At 37.1% G+C, this 20,681-nt stretch overlaps 1 long non-coding RNA gene across 2 annotated transcripts; it reads right to left on the bottom strand.

Moving 5' to 3' along the window:
* Positions 1-452: 452 nt before the first annotated feature.
* Positions 453-19,333, bottom strand: LOC140930310 (uncharacterized). 2 transcript variants are annotated; one of them, XR_012164843.1, is made up of 7 exons: positions 19,240-19,333; positions 17,727-17,867; positions 11,453-11,593; positions 7,689-7,795; positions 7,052-7,158; positions 5,661-5,767; positions 453-3,409 (listed from the first exon to the last, which is right to left on the bottom strand). It is a non-coding gene; the product is annotated as an uncharacterized lncRNA (long non-coding RNA). The 2 variants fall into 2 exon arrangements; XR_012164842.1 differs by lacking the exons at positions 17,727-17,867; positions 19,240-19,333 and having other exon boundaries at positions 11,453-11,638.
* Between the last annotated feature and the right edge of the window lie 1,348 nt (positions 19,334-20,681).

Here is a 20,681-nt window from a genome sequence, read left to right as displayed (position 1 = left end):
CAGTCAGTCTGTCTGTCAGTCCGGTAGTCAGTCGGTAAGTCAGTCAGCCAGCCAGTCAGCCAGACAGTCAGTCAATGATTTTGGTCAAAAATATTGCAAATTTCCTTTTTGTTTGTTTTAGGAAAAAATAGGCCTTGAAGTAGTGTTTGACAATTATCCAGTTAGAAAACAAGTCGTCCTAGACCATAAAATGTTGAATTTAAACAGTAGCCATATTGGATTTTCTCAAAGGGGTCAACCCATGATTTTGGTCAAAAAATGGAAATTTTATCTTTGCATTTTTTTTGGACAAATTAGCCTTGAAATGTTGTTTGATGATCATTGAGGTAGAAAACAAGCCCTCCTAGACTATAAAAATTTGAATATTACAAAGCTGCCATACTGAGATTTTTACACAGGGGTTAACCAAAGATTTTTGGTCAAAAATAGCAAATTTCCTCTTTGTTTGTTTGTTTTTTTTTTTTTTGGCAAAATAAGACTAGAAATAATGTCTGATGATCATCTGGTGAAAAATCAAACCCTCAGCAAATCAAATGTGCTAGCAATTTCATGATTAATAAGTTGTTTTTTCTTGCAACAAATCATTCAGCCTGTATAAATTTTTGTCCACAGTCAGTCAGCCAGTCAGCTATGCAGGTAGTCAGTCCATCAGTCAGTCATTTAGTCAGTCAGCCAGTCAGTTAGTCAGCAAATCAATGATTTTGGTCAAAAATTGCAAATTTCCTTTTTGTTTGTTTTAGGAAAAAAATAGGCCTTGAGGTAGTGTTTGACGATTATCTAGTTAGAAAAGAAGTAGTCCTAGACTATAAAAATATTGATTTTAAACAGTGGCCATATTGTTTTTTCTCAAAGGGGTCAACCCATGATTTTGGTCGAAAAATGGAAATTTCCTCTTTGTATGGTTTTGGACAAATGGACCTTGAAATATTGTTTGACGATCATTGAGGTAGAAAACAAGCCCTCCTAGACTATAAAATTTTGGATATTACAAAGTTACCATGCTGAGATTTTTTCATAGGGGTTAACCCAAGATTTTGGTCAAAAATTGCAAATTTCCTTTTCGTTTGCTTTTTTGTGGCAAAATAAGTCTAGAAATAAAGTCTGATGATCATCTAGTTAAAAATAAAGCCCTCAGCCAATCAACGGTGCTAGCGATTTAATGATTAATTGTTGTTTCATAAAGTGCTAAGTCCAACCATTCTTTTTGCCAACTTTTTTGAGTTGTTGAGTTGAGGTTGCCACTTTGAGTTGCATATTGTCTTTTCAGCAACAATCTAAACTTAATTCATTGCTTTCTGTTGTAAACCTTTTCCTTAAACTTTCTAGGTACAATTGTAGTGTACATAAGGTTCTTTGAACCAGAAATTGACTTGGATGAATGGTAATATGAAACTTGCAACAAATCATTCAGCCTGTATAAATTTTGGTCCAAAGTCAGTCAACGAGTCAGCTATGCATTCAGTCGGTCAGCAAGTCAGTCAGCCAGTTAGTCAACCAGTCAGTCAGTTAGTCAGTCAGTCAATAAGTTAGGCAGTCAGTCAGCCAGCCAGTCAGCCAGTCGGTCAGTCAGCCAGACAGTCAGTCAGCCAGTCAGTCATTCACCCAGTCGGTCAGTCAGTCAGTCTGTCAGCAAGTAAGTCAATCAGCCAGACAGTAAGCCAGTCAGGCAGAATGTTAGTCCGTCAGGCAGCTAACAAGTCAATCAGTTAGTGATGCTGGCTGTATAAGCCACAATGTAGATTGCATGTCTGATCTAAACAACAGTCAGTTTTACATCTCTTCATCTTCCATGTGAAAATCATGGAAGAACTTTGAACAAAGTTCTAACCATATTGCCAACAAAATTTAAAATTTGTTATGGTTTTCAAATGTTAAATTTTACAAAATATTATAAATGAGATTTTAGTGATCAGTCCATTTTAAAATTTTTACAAAGTTGTTGTTTCATAAAGTGCTAAGTTCAACCATTATTTTTGCTAACTTTTTTTGAGTTGTTGAGTTGAGGTTGCAACTTTGAGTTGCATATTTTCTTTTCATCAGTTGACAATCTAAACTTAATTCATTGCTTTCTGTTGTAAATCTTTCCTTAAACTTTCTAGGTACAAAAATTGACTTGGATGAATGGTAATATGAAACTTCAATGGGTATTAATGCAAGCTTCCAGCACAATGCATGAATTATTTATCTTCACATTGGAAAAAAATTAATGCTGGGTTGTTTCTCCTTTTTAAGCCAAAATTTTCCCTTGTTTTCCTTCACGTTTCCACATGTTTATTGACACAATGATTCTGAGCTTTAACCAAAGTTTTCCATATCATTGGTTCACTGACAATATGGCAGTTTTAAATTTTTGCAATGACTTTGCAAGTGCAAAAATTGGCACATGAAAATGGTGTAAAACTGCTTTTTGAATATAGCAGAACTTAGCTCATATCTATAACATAGCTGTGGCAAAACAGCTGATCAAAAGCAAACTAATACTTATCCAGGAGTAAAATCAAAAATCTATTAGGCATGATTAATTATCAAGCCAAAGGTTTTAAACGGGGTGGTTCTTTGCACAACAGGATTATAAAATTGAATTTTTACATGCATTATCATGAAATAAGATGAAGGGTGTGAAAATTTGCAAAGCCAGTCAGAAAATCAATGTGAAACCACTACATGTAACCTGTTCCAGTGGTTCATTGAAACTCTCAAATTATGTTTCAAGTGGTATGAACACATAAAAAGTGTTTTGGAAGTCAATGTTTTCCTTCATTTTGTGTAGACAGTGACTTTGATTGCCTTTTGATCTTCATATACAGACTGCTTTTCCTGAAAAAGTTAGGGTCAAGTGAAGTTTTCCAACTACACTAAGCCAGATGCTCTGAAAATAGACATTGATTCAACTCACTTTTTTAACTTCAATTCTTTGAGGTGTTCCTAATTCTGTTCAAAATCATTGCAACGTTTCTGCACAACAGCAACTAAAGTGATTTTGCCATCAACTACATACAAGGCATCAGCTGTTGACAATTTTGCCTTGTATGTTTTACTTACTAATTTCTGCAGTTGAAAGATTGTATTAAGAAACCTTGTAGCACAAAAAACCCTGCACAAGAAATCTCCACATGCCTTGTATCATGTGAAAATTGTAGTGGGTGTGTGCAAAGCAACCAACCCCTTACAGATGCACTTTATTGTTAACTCCTCTAAAGTGCATTTAAATGCATTTTTAATTTGTGTCCTGGATAAGATTAATAATTGTCTTTTGAACAAGCAAGCCACATTTTGTTTATCTGGTTCACTCAAGAGCTGGATTACAAAGCATTTATATACAGCACTTACGGTACTTAAAATAACCTCTGAAGCTTAAAATATATGTTGAAGACTTGATCCAGTCTGTTTGTGGCATTATGCATCTGATCTGGATAAGAAAAATATGAGCCTACATAAGCAACAGGTTAAACCAACTAAGTCAAGTTACAATCATTAAGATTACAAAAACAAATTATTCTAATTTTTCATTTCATTTATTTTCTAAGAACCATTAAAGTTAAGTGGATTGAATAATAACTATAGAGAAAATTTAAGGGCCTTCTTTCTCCAGTGACAAAACAAAAGTGCTGTTCAATAGTGTGTTTTCATATGATGTCACGAAGGCCATATTGGTGTCCCAAACCAGTCCTGTTGGAGTTAAACTCTTCTGTTATGCAAACGCTTTCTTTTTTTCCAATAAACTTGCATAGATGCTGGCCACGTGAGTGAAAACACTCTATAGTTTGGCTAAGTAGAGCAACACATCGGGCTAGCATGTTTGCAAAACTGCAAGACTACTTCAGGCTTGTAAACGTAAACAACATCTTGACAAAAGGGTGAGCAATTTTTAAAATTTTCATCTCACCCTGCCCAATCAAATTTGTTATTTCAAGGGTTGAATAAAATCTCGGAATCTAACGGGCAAGAGCAGCTCGAATTACACAATGTCTGATAAAGATTTTTCGCCCAAATAAATAAGTTGGTGCCTCAAGCCTTTTTGTAACAGATTGTAGCTATAATAATAAAAATTAACAAATTATAATAATAATAATAACTTTACTCATTGAGGTTACCCACATCACATTCAGAGACTGGTAAATTTGAGGAAGTAGCGTAATGTATGGTACATGTAAAACTGTCCAATTTAACTAAGAGTCATCCCTAATCAAAGTGACAACCAATTTACTACATGATTAAGTTACATTCTACTTTGCCATGTTAGTAGTAGTACAAATGAAGGTCACAAACCAACCTATGAACTTGTGATCTCTATCCTGTGGCAATAATGTCCTTTAGTTTGTACAGCTGCCTCCATCATTGGAGCCACTCATGGACATGCATCTGAAAGTCTGTTCCACCCTGGTCAAAACAAATTACCACATTAATTTTAACATCAAAAGATTTCGCCTGAATAAGGGTTGTGGAACAACAATGGGGTGAAATACCTAATTCCTGTGGAACAACTTGCTTTTAGGGGATAACCCCAGCTGTTCCTCAGATCAGGGCTGTCAATAAGGGCAGGAGGTCTAGGATTTTCCCCGGCTTCTAAAGGGCATAACTAAGGGTCTTCAATAAGAGCCGGCAGCTAGCGAAATTCGCTAGCTATTCATGTAAACTTGCCACCTACTTTTCATTGGAAATTACTCCAGTTTTTTTTTTTAAAAAATCACATGATTTAAAACAGTTACTAAAACAACCAGTGGTTCATACTGTAGCTTATTATACTGGCGAGATGAAATAAATAAACACAGGTAAATAAGAAATTATTCATTTGCTGTCACTGAATAAAAAAGCCAAAATTTAATGATGTCTGTGTTCTGTTTAAAAACTCTAATTTTTGCTCCATTTTGGCTAAGTCAGGGTTGTCGTTAAGATTTCGAGTTGCCGGGTAAATACAAGAAGTAGGCGGGGAATCAGACACCTAGGGCTTTCTTTTGGTTCTAATTTCCTTTTATTTTCCATTAAAAGTAGCCGGGGGCCACACTATAAGTAGCCGGGGGAAATCCCCGCCCCCTGGCTCTTAATGACAGCCCCTTAAGTAGAGCAACACATCGGGCTACCATATTTTCTTCCGATGAGCAAGCAACATGTTGCTGAGACAAAGTCAAATTTACAATGTATGTTAGCTGAAAAGAAGGGGTGGGGGGGGGGGGGTGTTGGTGGGACTGCAAGACTATAGTGTACTTCAGGCTAGTAAACTTAAACATCTTGACAAAAGGGTACACAATTTTTTAAAAATATTCATCTCACCCTGCCTAATCAAAGTTGTTATTTCAAGGGTTGAATAAAATTTTGGAATCTAATGGGCAAGAGCAGCTTGAATTACACAATGTCTTACAAACAAATTTCGCCAAATAAATAAGTTGGTGCCTCAAGCCTTTTTGTAACAGATTGTAGCTATGGTAATAAACAATTAATAATTTATAACAATAATAATAACAACTTTACTCATTGAGGTTACCCACATCACATTCAGAGACTGGTAAATTTGAGGAAGTAGAGTAATATATGGTACACATGTAAAACTGTCCAATTTAACTAAGAGTCATCCCTAATCAAAGTGACAACCAATTTTCTACATGATTAAGTTACATTCTACTTTGCCATGTTAGTAGTAGAAATAAAGGTCACAAACCAACCTATGAAATTGTGATCTCTTTCCTGTGGCAATAATGTCCTTTAGTTTGCACAGCTGCCTCCATCATTGGAGCCACTCATGAACATGCATCTGAAAGTCTGTTTCACCCTGGTCAAAACAAATTACCACATTAATTTTAACATCAAAAGATTTCGCCTGAATAAGGGTTGTGGAACAACAATGGGGTGAAATACCTAATTCCCGTGGAACAACTTGCTTTTAGGGGATAACCCCAGCTGTTCCTCAGATCAGGGCTGTCAATAAGGGCAGGAGGTCTAGGATTTTCCCCGGCTTCTAAAGGGCATAACTAAGGGTCTTCAATAAGAGCCAGCAGCTAGCGAAATTCGCTAGCTATTCATGTAAACTTGCCACCTACTTTTCATTGGAAATTACTCCAGTTTTTTTTTTTAAAAAATCACATGATTTAAAACAGTTACTAAAACAACCAGTGGTTCATACTGTAGCTTATTATATTGGCGAGACGAAATAAATAAACACAGGTAAATAAGAAATTATTCATTTGCTGTCACTGAATAAAAAAGCCAAAATTTAATGACGTCTGTGTTCTGTTTAAAAACTCTAATTTTTGCTCCATTTTGGCTAAGTCAGGGTTGTCGTTAAGATTTCGAGTTACCGGGTAAGTACAAGAAGTAGGTGGGGAATCAAACACCTAGGGGTTTCTTTTGGTTCTAATTTTCTTTTATTTTCCATTTAAAGTAGCCGGGGGCCACACTCATAGTAGCCGGGGGAAATCCCCGCCCCCCGGCTCTTAATGACAGCCCTTTAAGTAGAGCAACACATCGGGCTACCATATTTTCTTCCGATGAGCAAGCAACATGTTGCTGAGATAAAGTCAAATTTACAATGTATGTTAGCTGAAAAGAAGGGGCAGGGGGGGGGGGGGTGTTGGTGGGACTGCAAGACTATAGTGTACTTCAGGCTAGTAAACTTAAACATCTTGACAAAAGGGTACACAATTTTTTAAAAATATTCATCTCACCCTGCCTAATCAAAGTTGTTATTTCAAGGGTTGAATAAAATTTTGGAATCTAATGGGCAAGAGCAGCTTGAATTACACAATGTCTTACAAACAAATTTCGCCAAATAAATAAGTTGGTGCCTCAAGCCTTTTTGTAACAGATTGTAGCTATGATAATAAAAAATTAATAATTTATAACAATAATAATAACAACTTTACTCATTGAGGTTACCCACATCACATTCAGAGACTGGTAAATTTGGGGAAGTAGGGTAATATATGGTACACATGTAAAACTGTCCAATTTAACTAAGAATCATCCCTAATCAAAGTGACAACCAATTTACTACATGATTAAGTTACATTCTACTTTGCCATGTTAGTAGTAGTACAAATGAAGGTCACAAACCAACCTATGAACTTGTGATCTCTTTCCTGTGGCAATAATGTCCTTTAGTTTGCAGGGCTGCCTCGATCATTGAAGCCACTCATGGACATGCATCTGAAAGTCTGTTCCACCCTGTTCACAACAAATTGCCACATTAATTTTAACATCAAAAGATTTCGCCTGAATAAGGGTTGTGGAACAACAGTGCCCAGTGAAATTCCTGTGGAACAACTTGCTTTTAGGGGATAACCCCAGCTGTTCCTCAAATCAGGGCTGTCAATAAGGGCAGGAGGCCCACGATTTTCCCCGGCTTCTAAAGGGCATAACTAAGGGTTTTCAATAATGTACTTCAGGCTAGTAAACTTAAACATCTCGACAAAAGGGTAAGGAATTTTTTAAAAATTTTTATCTCACCCTGCCCAATCAAAGTTGTTATTTCAAGGATTGAATAATAATAACTTTACTCATTGAGGTTACCCACATCACATTCAGAAACTGGTAAATTTGAGGAAGTAGAGTAATGTATGGTACATATAAAACTGTCTAATTTACATCTAACTAAGAGTCATCCCTAGTCAAAATGACAACTTATTTACTTCATGATTAAGTTACACTCTACTTTGCCATGCTAGTAGTAGTATAAATGAAGGTCACAAACCAACCTATGAACTTATGATCTCTATCCTGTAGCAATAATGTCCTTTAGTTTGCACAGCTGCCTCCATCATTGGAACCACTCATGAACATGCATCTGAAGATCTGTTCGACCCTGTTCACAACAAATTGCCACATTAATTTTAATATCAAAAGATTTCGCCTGAATAAGGTTATGGAACAACAGTGCCGGTGAAATACCTAATTCCTGTAGAACAACCTGCTTTTAGGGGGAAACCCCAGCTGTTCCTCAGATCAGGGCTGTCAATAAGGGCAGGAGGCCCAGGATTTTCCCCGGCTTCTAAAGGGCATAACTAAGGGTTTTCAATAAGAGCTGGCAGCTAAAGAAATTCTCTGGCTATTTCATGTGAACTCGCCACCTACTTTTCATTGGAAATTACTCCAGTTTTTTTTTTTTACAAATAACATGATTTAAAACAGTTACTAAAACAACCAATGGTTCATACTGTAGCTATTGGCAAGACGAAATAAATAAACACAAGTTAATAAGAAATTATTCATCTGCTGTCACAGCATAAAAAAAGACAAAATTTAATGATGTCTGTGTTCTGTTTAAAAACTCTAATTTTTGCTCGATTTTGGCTAAGTAGGGCAACACATCGGGCTAGCATATTTTCTTCCGATGGGCAAGATGAAGATAAGGGCAGGAGGCCTGGCATTTGCCCCGGCTTCTAAAGAGCATAACTAAGGGTTTTCAATAAGAGCCGGTAGCCAGCTAGCCTGAATTTCATCCAATTACTTTGAGTCGTTATTACACCCTCAGTAATGTCTGAATTGACCGGCTGTTAATGCCTTCCAGTGACGTCACTACTCCTTGACCTTTGCTTCAATTCATGCAAAAAGTAAAACATGATTTTCAAGTGGCAAACCAAGAAAATATCGTTTGGAAATGTCTGCATGATACAGAATTGTTTTATTTTTTTAAATTGTAATTCATATTTAACGTTCAAACTATCAACTGCATGCAGTACAACTCTGAACTGGTTGTACTGAATTCTATAATCAAACTCGGTCCCAATCATGCCAAGAAATAAACACACATTCGTAACACTTTGTTTTAAAAACACAATGATTTGCTTTAATTGAAAAGAAGCTATTTGGTCCTTAACGAAGAAAAAAAACAAGGAAACAAATAAGAAAAGCTAACAGAATCATTACACTTGACGGTCAAAATAGCAAGAAGGTCAAATTATAACATTGATCTCAGAAAACTTCACGTAAACAAAATCACCGGCCGCCGAAACCACAAAGCGGTTCTAAATGAAAAACCTACCGACTCTCCGCAATGATTCTTCATTCGCAGTTCAATTTAGCATTTCAGTTTCGAAGACAGGGGCAATTTTGCTGTTTAAGGTAAAGATTAAGCTTATCGAAATATTTGAACTACATGAAAGAAGGCCAGAGATGCGATCCGCTGAATATCAAGAGACAATCCCGCTAAAAATTTTCATAGTTACACATAATTAAGTGAATGTTTAGACAATCAACCAATCAAAATCCCTACCCAGTTTCCGGGTAGTGAGTGACGTCACTGGGCAGCATTAACGGCCGGTTGATTCAGACGTTACTGAGGAAGTAATAATGACTTGAAGAAATCGGGATGAAATTCAGGCTATTTCACGTGTACTCGCCAACTACTTTTCATTGGAAATTACTCCAATATTTTTTTACAAATAGTTAACATGATTTAAAACAGTTACTAAAACAACCAGTGGTTCACGCTGTAGCTATTGGCAAGAAGAAATAAAATTTACCGGTAAATAAGAAATTACTCATTTGCTGTCACTGAAATAAAAAAGCCAAAATTTAATGATGTCTGTGTTCTGTTAAAAAAACTCTAATTTTTGCTCCAGAATGCTGGAAATGTATTCTAAAAGGCCTAGATTTTGAAAATTTTCTGGGGGACATGCCCTTGGAGTGCCCTAGAAACAGATGCGAGTTTTTTTCCATCTCTTCCTAATTCAAAGCTTGTGCCACCTACTTAAGACCTTATTGAAAACCCTGATAAGAAAAAAACGAAAGCAAAATAAAAACCAAAGGGACATGTTAACTGTTCAGTTACCCAGCCTCCAAAAACAGACCTTTCTCCTTGTTCACTGCCGCTGGGGGATGTTTCATGAGGAGGAACGTTTGTCACTCAGTGACAGAAATTCCATACCCTTCACTAGATGACATAAAATCTGTCCAGAATTTGGTCATAAGCGCTGATTGGATGACAGAGTGGTCACATTTTTTATCAAAGACTTACAGTGGAACAATAGATCGCAGTTAAGTAAGTCAGTTAGCCAGTTAGCCAGTTAGTCAACCAGTCAGTCAATTAGTCAGTCAGTCAGTCAGTTAGCCAGTCAGCCAGTCGATCAGTCAGTCAATCACACAGCCAGTCAGTCATTCAGCCAGTCGGTCAGTCAGCAAGTCAATCAGTCAACAAGCCAGTCAGTTAGTCAGTCAGTCAGCAAGTCAGTCACTCAGTACGTCAATCAGTCAGTCAGTCTGTCAGCCAGTCAGCCAGTCAGTCATCAGCCAGTTGGCCAGTCAATCATTCAGCCAGTCAGTCTGTCTGTCAGTCCGTCAGTCAGTCAGTCAGTCAGTCAGTCAGTCAGTCAATGATTTTGGTCAAAAATTGCAAATTTCTTTTTCATTTGTTTTAGGAAAAAATAGGCCTTGAAGTAGTGTTTAACAATTATCTAGTTAGAAAACAAATCGTCCTAGACTATAAAATATTGATTTTAAACAGTGGCCATATTGTATTTTCTCAAATGGGTCAACCTGTGATTTCGGTAAAAAAATGGAAATTTTACCATACCCTTCACTATATGAGATAAAATCATGGTCGGACTCACCGGACACTTTGCCGCCTTTTTAGAACATCTGGGCAACTGAAAAAGCCTGGGCTCAAATTACTGCAGAATCCCAGATGTTTGACTACATAGAAGATCAAAGTAAGGTAGTTTTTGAGCCGCCGTCAAATCAGTGTTGTTGTCAGTGATGTTTTTGAATACTTTTATTTAAAAAAATAGTACTCATCCTTGGGTCTATTTTTTGCGCCCCATTTGATGTGACAACATATATATTTAATGCAGCAATTTTTTTCCAAATTGTGGAAATCCTTCAAGGCCGTGCTCTAGAATAAACCCTGTAGTACAATAATATTGTAACATTCACTCTTTATGGCTCAATTCAATAATGCCTCTATTCATGTTCCACTGTATGTACCGTGTGTTCTTGCAACTATATTTATACATGTATACAAACGTCCATTGGCTTGGCTTAAGACGTATTACGTTTGTCTAGCTATGAATCTATAGCAAACAATCAATATTTGTAGAATATATTCTTCTCTACAAGAAGCATTAGAGTTTTGCTGGAGCTCGTTCGCAAATGAACACAACACTTAACCAAAATCGACCAGGAGAAATATAAAATTGAACAAATTCGCATTTGGAACCCAAGCACTACAGGATTTATTACAATGAGTAAACATTGATTTGCATCATCAGTATAGAATTTCTGTTGCTGATTCCAGCAAAACGTCCCCAGCGGCGAGGAGCAAGGATAAAAGGCTGTTTTTTGCAGGCTAATTCCCTGCCAACTATAGTTTCATATACCCATCAACTTGACATTTTAGCCGGAACCCTGCCCCATGTAAATGACTTCCTAGCCTGTGTCAGCAAACATCTCCAGAGCTAAATCTTTTTCTAACATTCTGCAAGTAACCAATGAGAGTATTACCAGTGAAGGTTCCCAAACTAACCTATTATAACAACTTGTGATCTTTTTCCTGTGGCCATGATCTCCGTTATGTCAGCTACTCCTCTAATGTTGGAGCCACTTATAAACACCTGAAGATCTGCTACAATCCTGTTCAAGACAAATCTTTGTTCTTCTCTTCTGCCTGAAAAAGAAAAAAAAGGAATCGAAGATTGAGCAAAGTTTCATGTAATTATGTACAGGATAATTTTAGAATTCCAAGGTATTATTAAATACGGTTGAACCTCTCCACAATGGCCACCTTAGGGACAGAAGAAAGTAGCCATAATGATTGATGATTGGATCTTTTATCAAATTCTCTCAACTAATTCTTTAAGAAAATGTATGGAGATTAATCAGGAGAATTTTTATGTTGATATTGGCACAGAGAGGTGAGATAATTTGTCAGTGATACTACATGAACTCATGATGTACTTGTTTGCAATAGTTTGATGTAACCAGCAGTAGCCATTGGCTAGGAAGTGTGGGCAAAACCATTTTTATAATTATATAGGTGAATTTGATTGATATCAATTGTATCAATCAATTGGTAGATATCGATGACACACTATGTTTGGCTTATCAATTTATCTTAATTTTACCGATTTCATCGATTAATATCGGAAGATACATGTGTTCATCTGTTCATCCAAGTGATAACTGATTTCATGCAAACGGTGAATTTGTTGACAATTGAATTGCAATTGAGAGTCGAAGTATCAAACAATTATCACTTTTTAAAAAAATCTTTAAAAAAATCTTATCTTTTCTTTAAAACCAGGCACCAGTTGTTTGAAAGGTGGATAACACTATCCACCGAATAAATTTCTATCCAATGGATTATTGGTATCCAATGGATTATTGGTATCCAATGGATTATTGGTTTCCAATGGATTATTGGTATCCAATGGATTATTGGTATCCAATGGATTATTGGTATCCAATGGATTATTGGTATCCAATGGATTATTGGTTTCCAATGGATTATTGGTATCCAATGGATTATTGGTATCCAATGGATTATTGGTATCCAATGGATTATTGGTATCCAATGGATTATTGGTTTCCAATGGATTATTGGTATCCAATGGATTATTGGTATCCAATGGATTATTGGTATCCAATGGATTATTGGTTTCCAATGGATTATTGGTATCTAATGGATTATTGGTATCCAATGGATTATTGGTATCCAATGGATTATTGGTTTCCAATGGATTATTGGTATCCAATGGATTATTGGTATCCAATGGATTATTGGTTTCCAATGGATTATTGGTATCCAATGGATTATTGGTTTCCAATGGATTATTGGTATCCAATGGATTATTGGTATCCAATGGATTATTGGTATCCAATGGATTATTGGTTTCCAATGGATTATTGGTATCCAATGGATTATTGGTATCCAATGGATTATTGGTATCCAATGGATTATTGGTTTCCAATGGATTATTGGTATCCAATGGATTATTGGTATCCAATGGATTATTGGTTTCCAATGGATTATTGGTTTCCAATGGATTATTGGTATCCAATGGATTATTGGTTTCCAATGGATTATTGGTTTCCAATGGATTATTGGTATCCAATGGATTATTGGTTTCCAATGGATTATTGGTATCCAATGGATTATTGGTTTCCAATGGATTATTGGTATCCAATGGATTATTGGTATCCAATGGATTATTGGTTTCCAATGGATTATTGGTTTCCAATGGATTATTGGTATCCAATGGATTATTGGTTTCCAATGGATTATTGGTATCCAATGGATTATTGGTTTCCAATGGATTATTGGTTTCCAATGGATTATTGGTATCCAATGGATTATTGGTATCCAATGGATTATTGGTTTCCAATGGATTATTGGTATCCAATGGATTATTGGTATCCAATGGATTATTGGTATCCAATGGATTATTGGTATCCAATGGATTATTGGTTTCCAATGGATTATTGGTTTCCAATGGATTATTGGTTTCCAATGGATTATTGGTTTCCAATGGATTATTGGTATCCAATGGATTATTGGTTTCCAATGGATTATTGGTATCCAATGGATTATTGGTATCCAATGGATTATTGGTATCCAATGGATTATTGGTTTCCAATGGATTATTGGTATCCAATGGATTATTGGTTTCCAATGGATTATTGGTATCCAATGGATTATTGGTTTCCAATGGATTATTGGTTTCCAATGGATTATTGGTATCCAATGGATTATTGGTATCCAATGGATTATTGGTTTCCAATGGATTATTGGTATCCAATGGATTATTGGTATCCAATGGATTATTGGTTTCCAATGGATTATTGGTTTACCTAATACTTATCCTCTGGATAGCGATTTATCCGGTGGATAGCGCTATCCAGCGTTTGAACAACCAGGACCAGGTTTAAAATCGTCTTCTGATGGCCAATATTGGTCAGGTTTGTGGGAGACTACTATTTGACGATTTAGATCTGCCGCCCTTTCAAAATAACATCACATCAAGCAGTTCTGGGTGTAGATACATCCCAGAGAAGCCAATGTATAAAAATTGAAATCAATACTGAATCGTTAGCGTATGCAATCAAGTAATTTTTATGGATTGTTAATGGAAAACAGTGAAAATCTATCTAGGGAAATCTTTTAGCCTGAATTTCAGACATCCCTTCGACTGAAGGGGATGTCTGAAAGAGAACAACTGAGAACTGAACATTATTACCAAAATGCTTTTGTTATTAGGTACAAAATAAGGGGTTTTAAAGAGAAACTTGTGTGTGTTGTAGTTTCCACATTTCTCATTTTCATGTTTGTTGATTAGTTGTTACTCATGGGTGTGTTTTCTTGGCTGCACTATCTAACTTATGCCAAAAAACCAAAATTGGTGGACTTCCATTATAAATCGTTAAAATCATGAAAAACCAATAATAGTGATTTAGCCTGAGTATCAGGCCTTCCTAAGGGGATAGGGGAGACGAGATTTTTGATGGGGGAGGGGGGAGGGGGGAGAAGAGAAAGGAAGGCCTGACACAAAACCATTCAGCAAATCGTGTGACACATCCAGAATCTGGATGTGGCAGTGATTGGATAACACACAATACGCCCTGACGTCACTGACCGCAAGTAAACACGAGCAGAGTGTTTTGATTTATGGATAGAGACGCAGAGAGGAATTCAAAGAGACTCTAGAGGTAGCCTGTGCCAGGCTCTCAGATAGTATAGTGGGAACATATTAAAATGAGCAAAGCGAAAATAAGACGTGCATGACTTGGGAAAGGGGGCGGTGGCAGCAGGAAAATTTCCTTTTACTGAACGAATTTCCACCACTATCTCGGAGCCTGGAACAGGCTACTCTAGAGGGCGCTCTCAAGTTCTTTTCGGGAATAAAAATATCACCCGAGCAAGAAATGTGTTTTCAAAGCCTCGTAGTTAAAAGGAAAGATGTTCTCGGAGTATGAAAAACCCTCTTATACCAGCTTCTGCCGAAACTATGTCCAAGTATTGATTTCACAAGACCAGGACTAGCCTGCGAAACGAAGAGCGAGGAGAAACGGATGTTTTCGCAGGCAAGACCAGAAGACGATATCAAGAAAAGAAGACGATATCAGTGCTTCAGATATCTAAGTTTTGATTTACAACATCCTGCTGCTAAAAGGGTATTGTTACTGTAAATAAAATTAGAGCGAGGTAGCCATGTATTGAGAATAGCCGACAGCACAAAGGCTTTAGCTTGTCTTTAGATTTTCCCTCGTACGATTTTCGGCCTGATTTACAGCAGCTTTTTAGCTGCCAGATTCTCAGGAACCTACTTATTAATGAGTGCCGCTGTTGTAACTCTGTAAACAAAAGCAGTTTACAGTTTTCCAGGCACACGTTTATTTACAAACAGAGCGTTGGCGATCTTACATTAGCACAATTCCTAAAGCATGTTATAATTCCTCAAAAACGGCAGGTTTTCCATTACAAGTATTCGAAAACTCCTCATTAAATTGGAGGTTTCAGAAAAAGCGAAATCGTTGCAACACAATGCAGGCACCGGAGTTCGGCAAGACCGTACGGTGAGATTTATTTTAGGCGAGCTTTTTGACACGTGAAGCTGACAACCCAATGACCGGATGTGATTTTGATTGGATGGTTTCGAATCATGCTGTGTGGGGGCGGAAGGCTCCAGTTAAAGCATCTGTGTCAGGCGTTTCTTTCCTTCAGCTCTCTCCCTTTTTCGCTTCCATCTTTCCCCTTTTCCCCCAGAAACGCCTGATACTCAGGCTATAGTGATTTGACACAACAATTTAAGTTATTGATTTTCACCAATTTTTATCAATTGACTGCTGCTGGGGTTAATAAGGCATAAATTACATTTGTTGCTAATACTTCTATAAGGTTTGCACTGCTTAAGGACTCTCCACTCGATGGTTTCATCGCCAGTACTAAATGTCACGTAGCATCTATTTTTTACTGTTTTTACATCTCATAGCAACCATAACCAACCATACTGTGTATTTTGTTAATCCAAATAATGGTGACTGGAATAACTGTGATGACAGGGATAACTAGAATGACAGGGATGACTAGGGTCACTGGGATGACTAGGAGGACTGGGATGACTAGGTAACTAAGGTCACAGGGATGACGGGAGTGACTTGGATGATTAGGATGACTTAGCTAGGTGACTGGGATGACTGTGATGACAAGCATAACTAGAAAAACTGGATGACTAGGATCATGAGATAACTGAGATGACAAGGTTGTCTGGTATGATTGGAATGAATAGGATAGATAAGGTGACTAAGATGACTGAGATCACTCGGGTGACTAAAATGACTAGGATGAATGGAATGAGTGAGATACTAGGATGACTTGGATGACTAGGATTACTATGATGAGAGGATGACTGGGATAACAGTGATCACTGGGATGACGGGAATAACATGGGAAACGAGGATGACTGGGACTATTTGAATGACCAGGATGACTTGCAGGATAAGGATGAATAGGATGACTATTAATGAGATGACTTGGATGGCTGGGATAAGTAGGATGAGTGGCACGACTAGGACAACTGGTATGACTAGGATGAATAGGATGACTTGGTTTACTGTGATAACAGGGGTGACAGGGAAGATTGTGATGAAAAAGAAAAGTAGAATAACTGGGGTAACTAGGATGAATGAGGTGACTGGGATGACTAGGGCCACTGGGATGACTAGGGGGACTAGGATAACTGAGTTGATTAGGATGACTGGGATGACTAGGGTGGCTGGGATGAATGGATTGAGATGAATGATTGAGATGACTGGGATAACTACAATAACTACAGAGACTGAGATGACAAGGATGAATGGGTTGACTGAGATGGCTAGGATAACTACAATAACTACAGAGACTGGGATGACAAGGATGAATGGAATGATTGAGATGGCTAGGATAACTACAATAACTACAGAGACTGAGATGACAAGGATGAATGGGTTGACTGAGATGTCTAAGGCAACAGACTCAACAGTGGTGACTTCGTTGACTAGGATGACTAGCTAGGTTGGGTGGGATAACTACAATGACTAAAATAATAGGGATACCTAGGATGATTGGGATGACTGGTGACTGGGATGCAAAGAAGACTAGGATGAGTAGGATGACTGGGATAACTACAATCATGGACAAACGTCTTTAAGACAGTAATGCAATAATCATATTTTTTGTCTGGGTTCCCTCATAAAACAGTGCATCCTTTTTGAAATTTTCTTGTAGTTCCCCCTCCCCTTCCCCGTCACTCTATACAAAGTTACAACTCTGAAAAAATTTGCCCGTCCAACTTTGTTTGTGGGGTGAGGGGAGGACGTGTGAATTTGAAAACGCGGATCAGAAATGCAAAAGTGTCCCAAGACTTTTGTCCATGATTGTAGGATGACAGGGATGACAGGTGAGACTAGGGTTGCATTCGAGTGGGAAATCCAGATTTAGATCTTGAGATCACGACTTTAGATTTCACAATCTGACGCAAAATCTGACTAGGGTCACTGGGATGACAGGAGTGACTAGGGTGACTTGGATGACTAAAATGAGTGGAATGACTGAGTTGGCTTGGAAAACTAAGATGAATAGGATGACTGGAATAAGCTGGATGGGTAGGATGACTGGGATGACCTCATCTTCAATGAAGAAGCCTGAAAAAGATTTGATGCTTTGTGGGATTTGGAAAATTGTGTGTACCTCTGGAAAAATTCTCAGCAAAATGTAGTAGTCTTATACAAGTTAAGAAAGTTTTAAAAAAGGAAAAAACTGATACCTAAAACGCCTGAAATCTCCAATGGGGAACCATGATCCCTTAGCTTCTTGAAATGTCATCCCTTCACTTGCAGAAATGTTTTTGATATTCAACTTGTGATGGGCAAAGAATCTTCAGGAACATCACCAAATGGAAGGGGTTCTGTTAAAAGGCCAGAGATGCAAGAAATAATACAGGTAAATTTGACTGTCAGGTAGAAAGGAAGAATAACATATTACTCTCCCTGCCTTTAATTATATGGATGTCCATTTTTCTGCAAAATCGTTTCCTACCAGAATAAAAAAATGAAGACAAGTCTTCCTTCTTTTCAAAATTCATCAAAGATTTTAACAAAAAGATTTGCCTACAATATCAACTTTCTATACTTAAGTAATTTTTAAATTTTGTGATCTGACAACAGTTTTATGTTGGTTTTTGGAGACTATCTCAGAGATTATTTTTTAAGTAAATAAGGTAAGCAATTACTAATAAAATGGCTGTGCAAAAATATATAACCACCGCAAATGTGCACTTCCTCTTCTGAGAAAAACCCTGAGCCAGCTTAACCCCACACTCGGGGCACTTTCCCAAAGTCAGAACTGGCTGCCTGGAACATGGCTGGACTAGTAATTTTGACAATGAAACAGGCTTTTACCTACAATCCCGGACAAAACTACTTGAGAAAGTTTTCCCCATCATGTCCACTTTCCTACGCAACAAAACTATTTCTAAAACGACGCCTTTGCGGAAAGAAAACCCCTTCCCCCAATTCAATGTTGCTTCCCACAAACGCCCAGGGATCAGGCTTTCTTTTGAATACACAACAACATTGCTTTCAGGGGAAGGGGGAGAGGGAAGAACCGGTACAGCTACGATGTTTAGAAAAATGCTGTCCAAGTATACAATTTTCTCAACAGTTTTGTCCAAGATTGTAGCATTTTGCGAAAAAAGCATCTCCTTCCTTCATGCTATTTAGGATATGTCTGAATGAATAGTTTTGATTAAAAGTGAAATTTGAGATTTTAAGTAAATAAGATAAGCAGTTACTAATAGAATGGCTGTACAACAACAGCTGGGTGATTATAACCACCGCAAATTTGCACTTCCTCTTTTGAGAAAAACCCTGAGCCAGCTTAACCCCACACTCGGGGCACTTTCCCAAAGTCAGAACTGGCTGGCTGGACCATGGCCGGACTGGTAATTTTGACAATGAAACAGGCTTTTACAAAGAGTTTTGCTGAAAAACCATCTCCTTCCTGCATGCTATTTAGGATATGTCTGATGAATAGTTTTGATTGAAAGTAAAATTTTCATTAGGGCAGGAATGGTCTGGCCAGTAAGTTCTGACAAATAATGCAAAGCTCCCTTAGTGATCGCCCAGGCTGGGTCATAGACAGAGTGTAAAACCAAGTCTCAGTAATGAAGTAGGGTTCCTATTACTAATAAATTCTTCCTGACAGCATGCAAACCATAGGGAACCCAAGCTCTTATTTGTAAACTGCAAATGGAAATTAAATAAGAGATAAAATTCTACCTGTTTTGTTCTACTCTTGAATCTGCTGTGGTGCGAAGTGAAATGGAAGTTGTTTTACGATGCGAAAGAAAGCAATGCTTTATGCGGTTGTCTCACATTTTTCTGTTTGTCTACTCTGACCAGTTTGCCTCATTTGTTGTCTTTTTCTGCCTGAAAAATAAATAAACCATTTTTATCAGCACATAAACTGGTGTTGATGTGTTAGTCACTTCTTCTTAGAGATCTTAACACTCCTTGCAATCCATATAAACACCTTATGAACATGAATAAAGTATAATGACATTTCCTGGATGGAGAAGATCAACCATTTAGATTTAAGAAGTGAGAACACTTTGACAATAAATGAGCTTGAAAAATGGTGTTTTGAGGTAATGTCAGGACTTAAGTGTGATAATGTTCCATTTAATGGCACAATAGCTTAAAAACTAATGGCTGTCACTCATTTCTTAAACCCACTTATAGATGTTTGGATATCACGTATAATATTTACTTTATGTCTAATGGCCAAATCCAAACAATGCTTGTTCTTGAGTAATTCAGGGAGATTAATCTAGCACCAGTATTAATGCATTCAAACACAACTATTGTATTTTTATAAAGGAAGGTTATGCTGGCCTAGATAGCTTTCCCATTTCATAATTTTTTTGTTTTTTTACCTTTTTTTTCTGCTTTTACCCTTTTTAATATCTGTAAATTAGTTTTGTATATTTTAGGGAAGGGCCACAAGTTTATCAGTTCTTAACTGTAATGTGTCACCCTCGGTAAATAAAGTTATTCATTCATTCATTCTCAAACTCATTAATAATTCATTAAGAAAATACAAAGGAAATTAATGTTTAATGAGTGTTTGGAAATCGGATGAAACACTGCTTAGTATTTGCATCCTTAATTTCTCCTTCAAAGATGATTTTGTTTGAGAAGAAATATCAAACATTCGACACAGTGTTTCATCACCAGATGAAACACCTCGAAGTTCGTCAAAAATACTCCGCTGCGTGTCGTATTTTCAACTCTCTTCTCGGTGTTTCATCTGGTGATGAAACACTGCATCTCATGTTTGATATATTACTTCTTACACCATTAATTCTATGGTAGAGAATTAACTCTCGTCTCAAGTATGATAATAAACATTAAATTTTAAAATACCCTTCAGCAATAAAACACAGGGACATAGCTAGGATTGTTGTAGAAACGGTATGCACAATTTTCCAAACCCCCCTCCACACATCCTTAAAATGCAAATCTTTTTCAGGTTTCTTGATTAAAGCAGAGGTTACGTTGTAAGCTGAAACATTATGAAACTGTATATGAAATGACATAACAGGAAGTTGTAAAAATCATAAATTGGTTGTCATTTACTACACCAACAAGCTACTACCTTGTTTAACAAATTGTTTTACACTAACAAAAGCACCCTACCTTTGCATAATTGCGCCCTACTT

The sequence above is a fragment of the Porites lutea genome, chromosome 3, assembly GCF_958299795.1.
Source record: "Porites lutea chromosome 3, jaPorLute2.1, whole genome shotgun sequence".
Taxonomy (NCBI): Eukaryota; Metazoa; Cnidaria; class Anthozoa; order Scleractinia; family Poritidae; genus Porites; species Porites lutea.
This window is presented reverse-complemented; position numbering and strand designations above follow the sequence as displayed.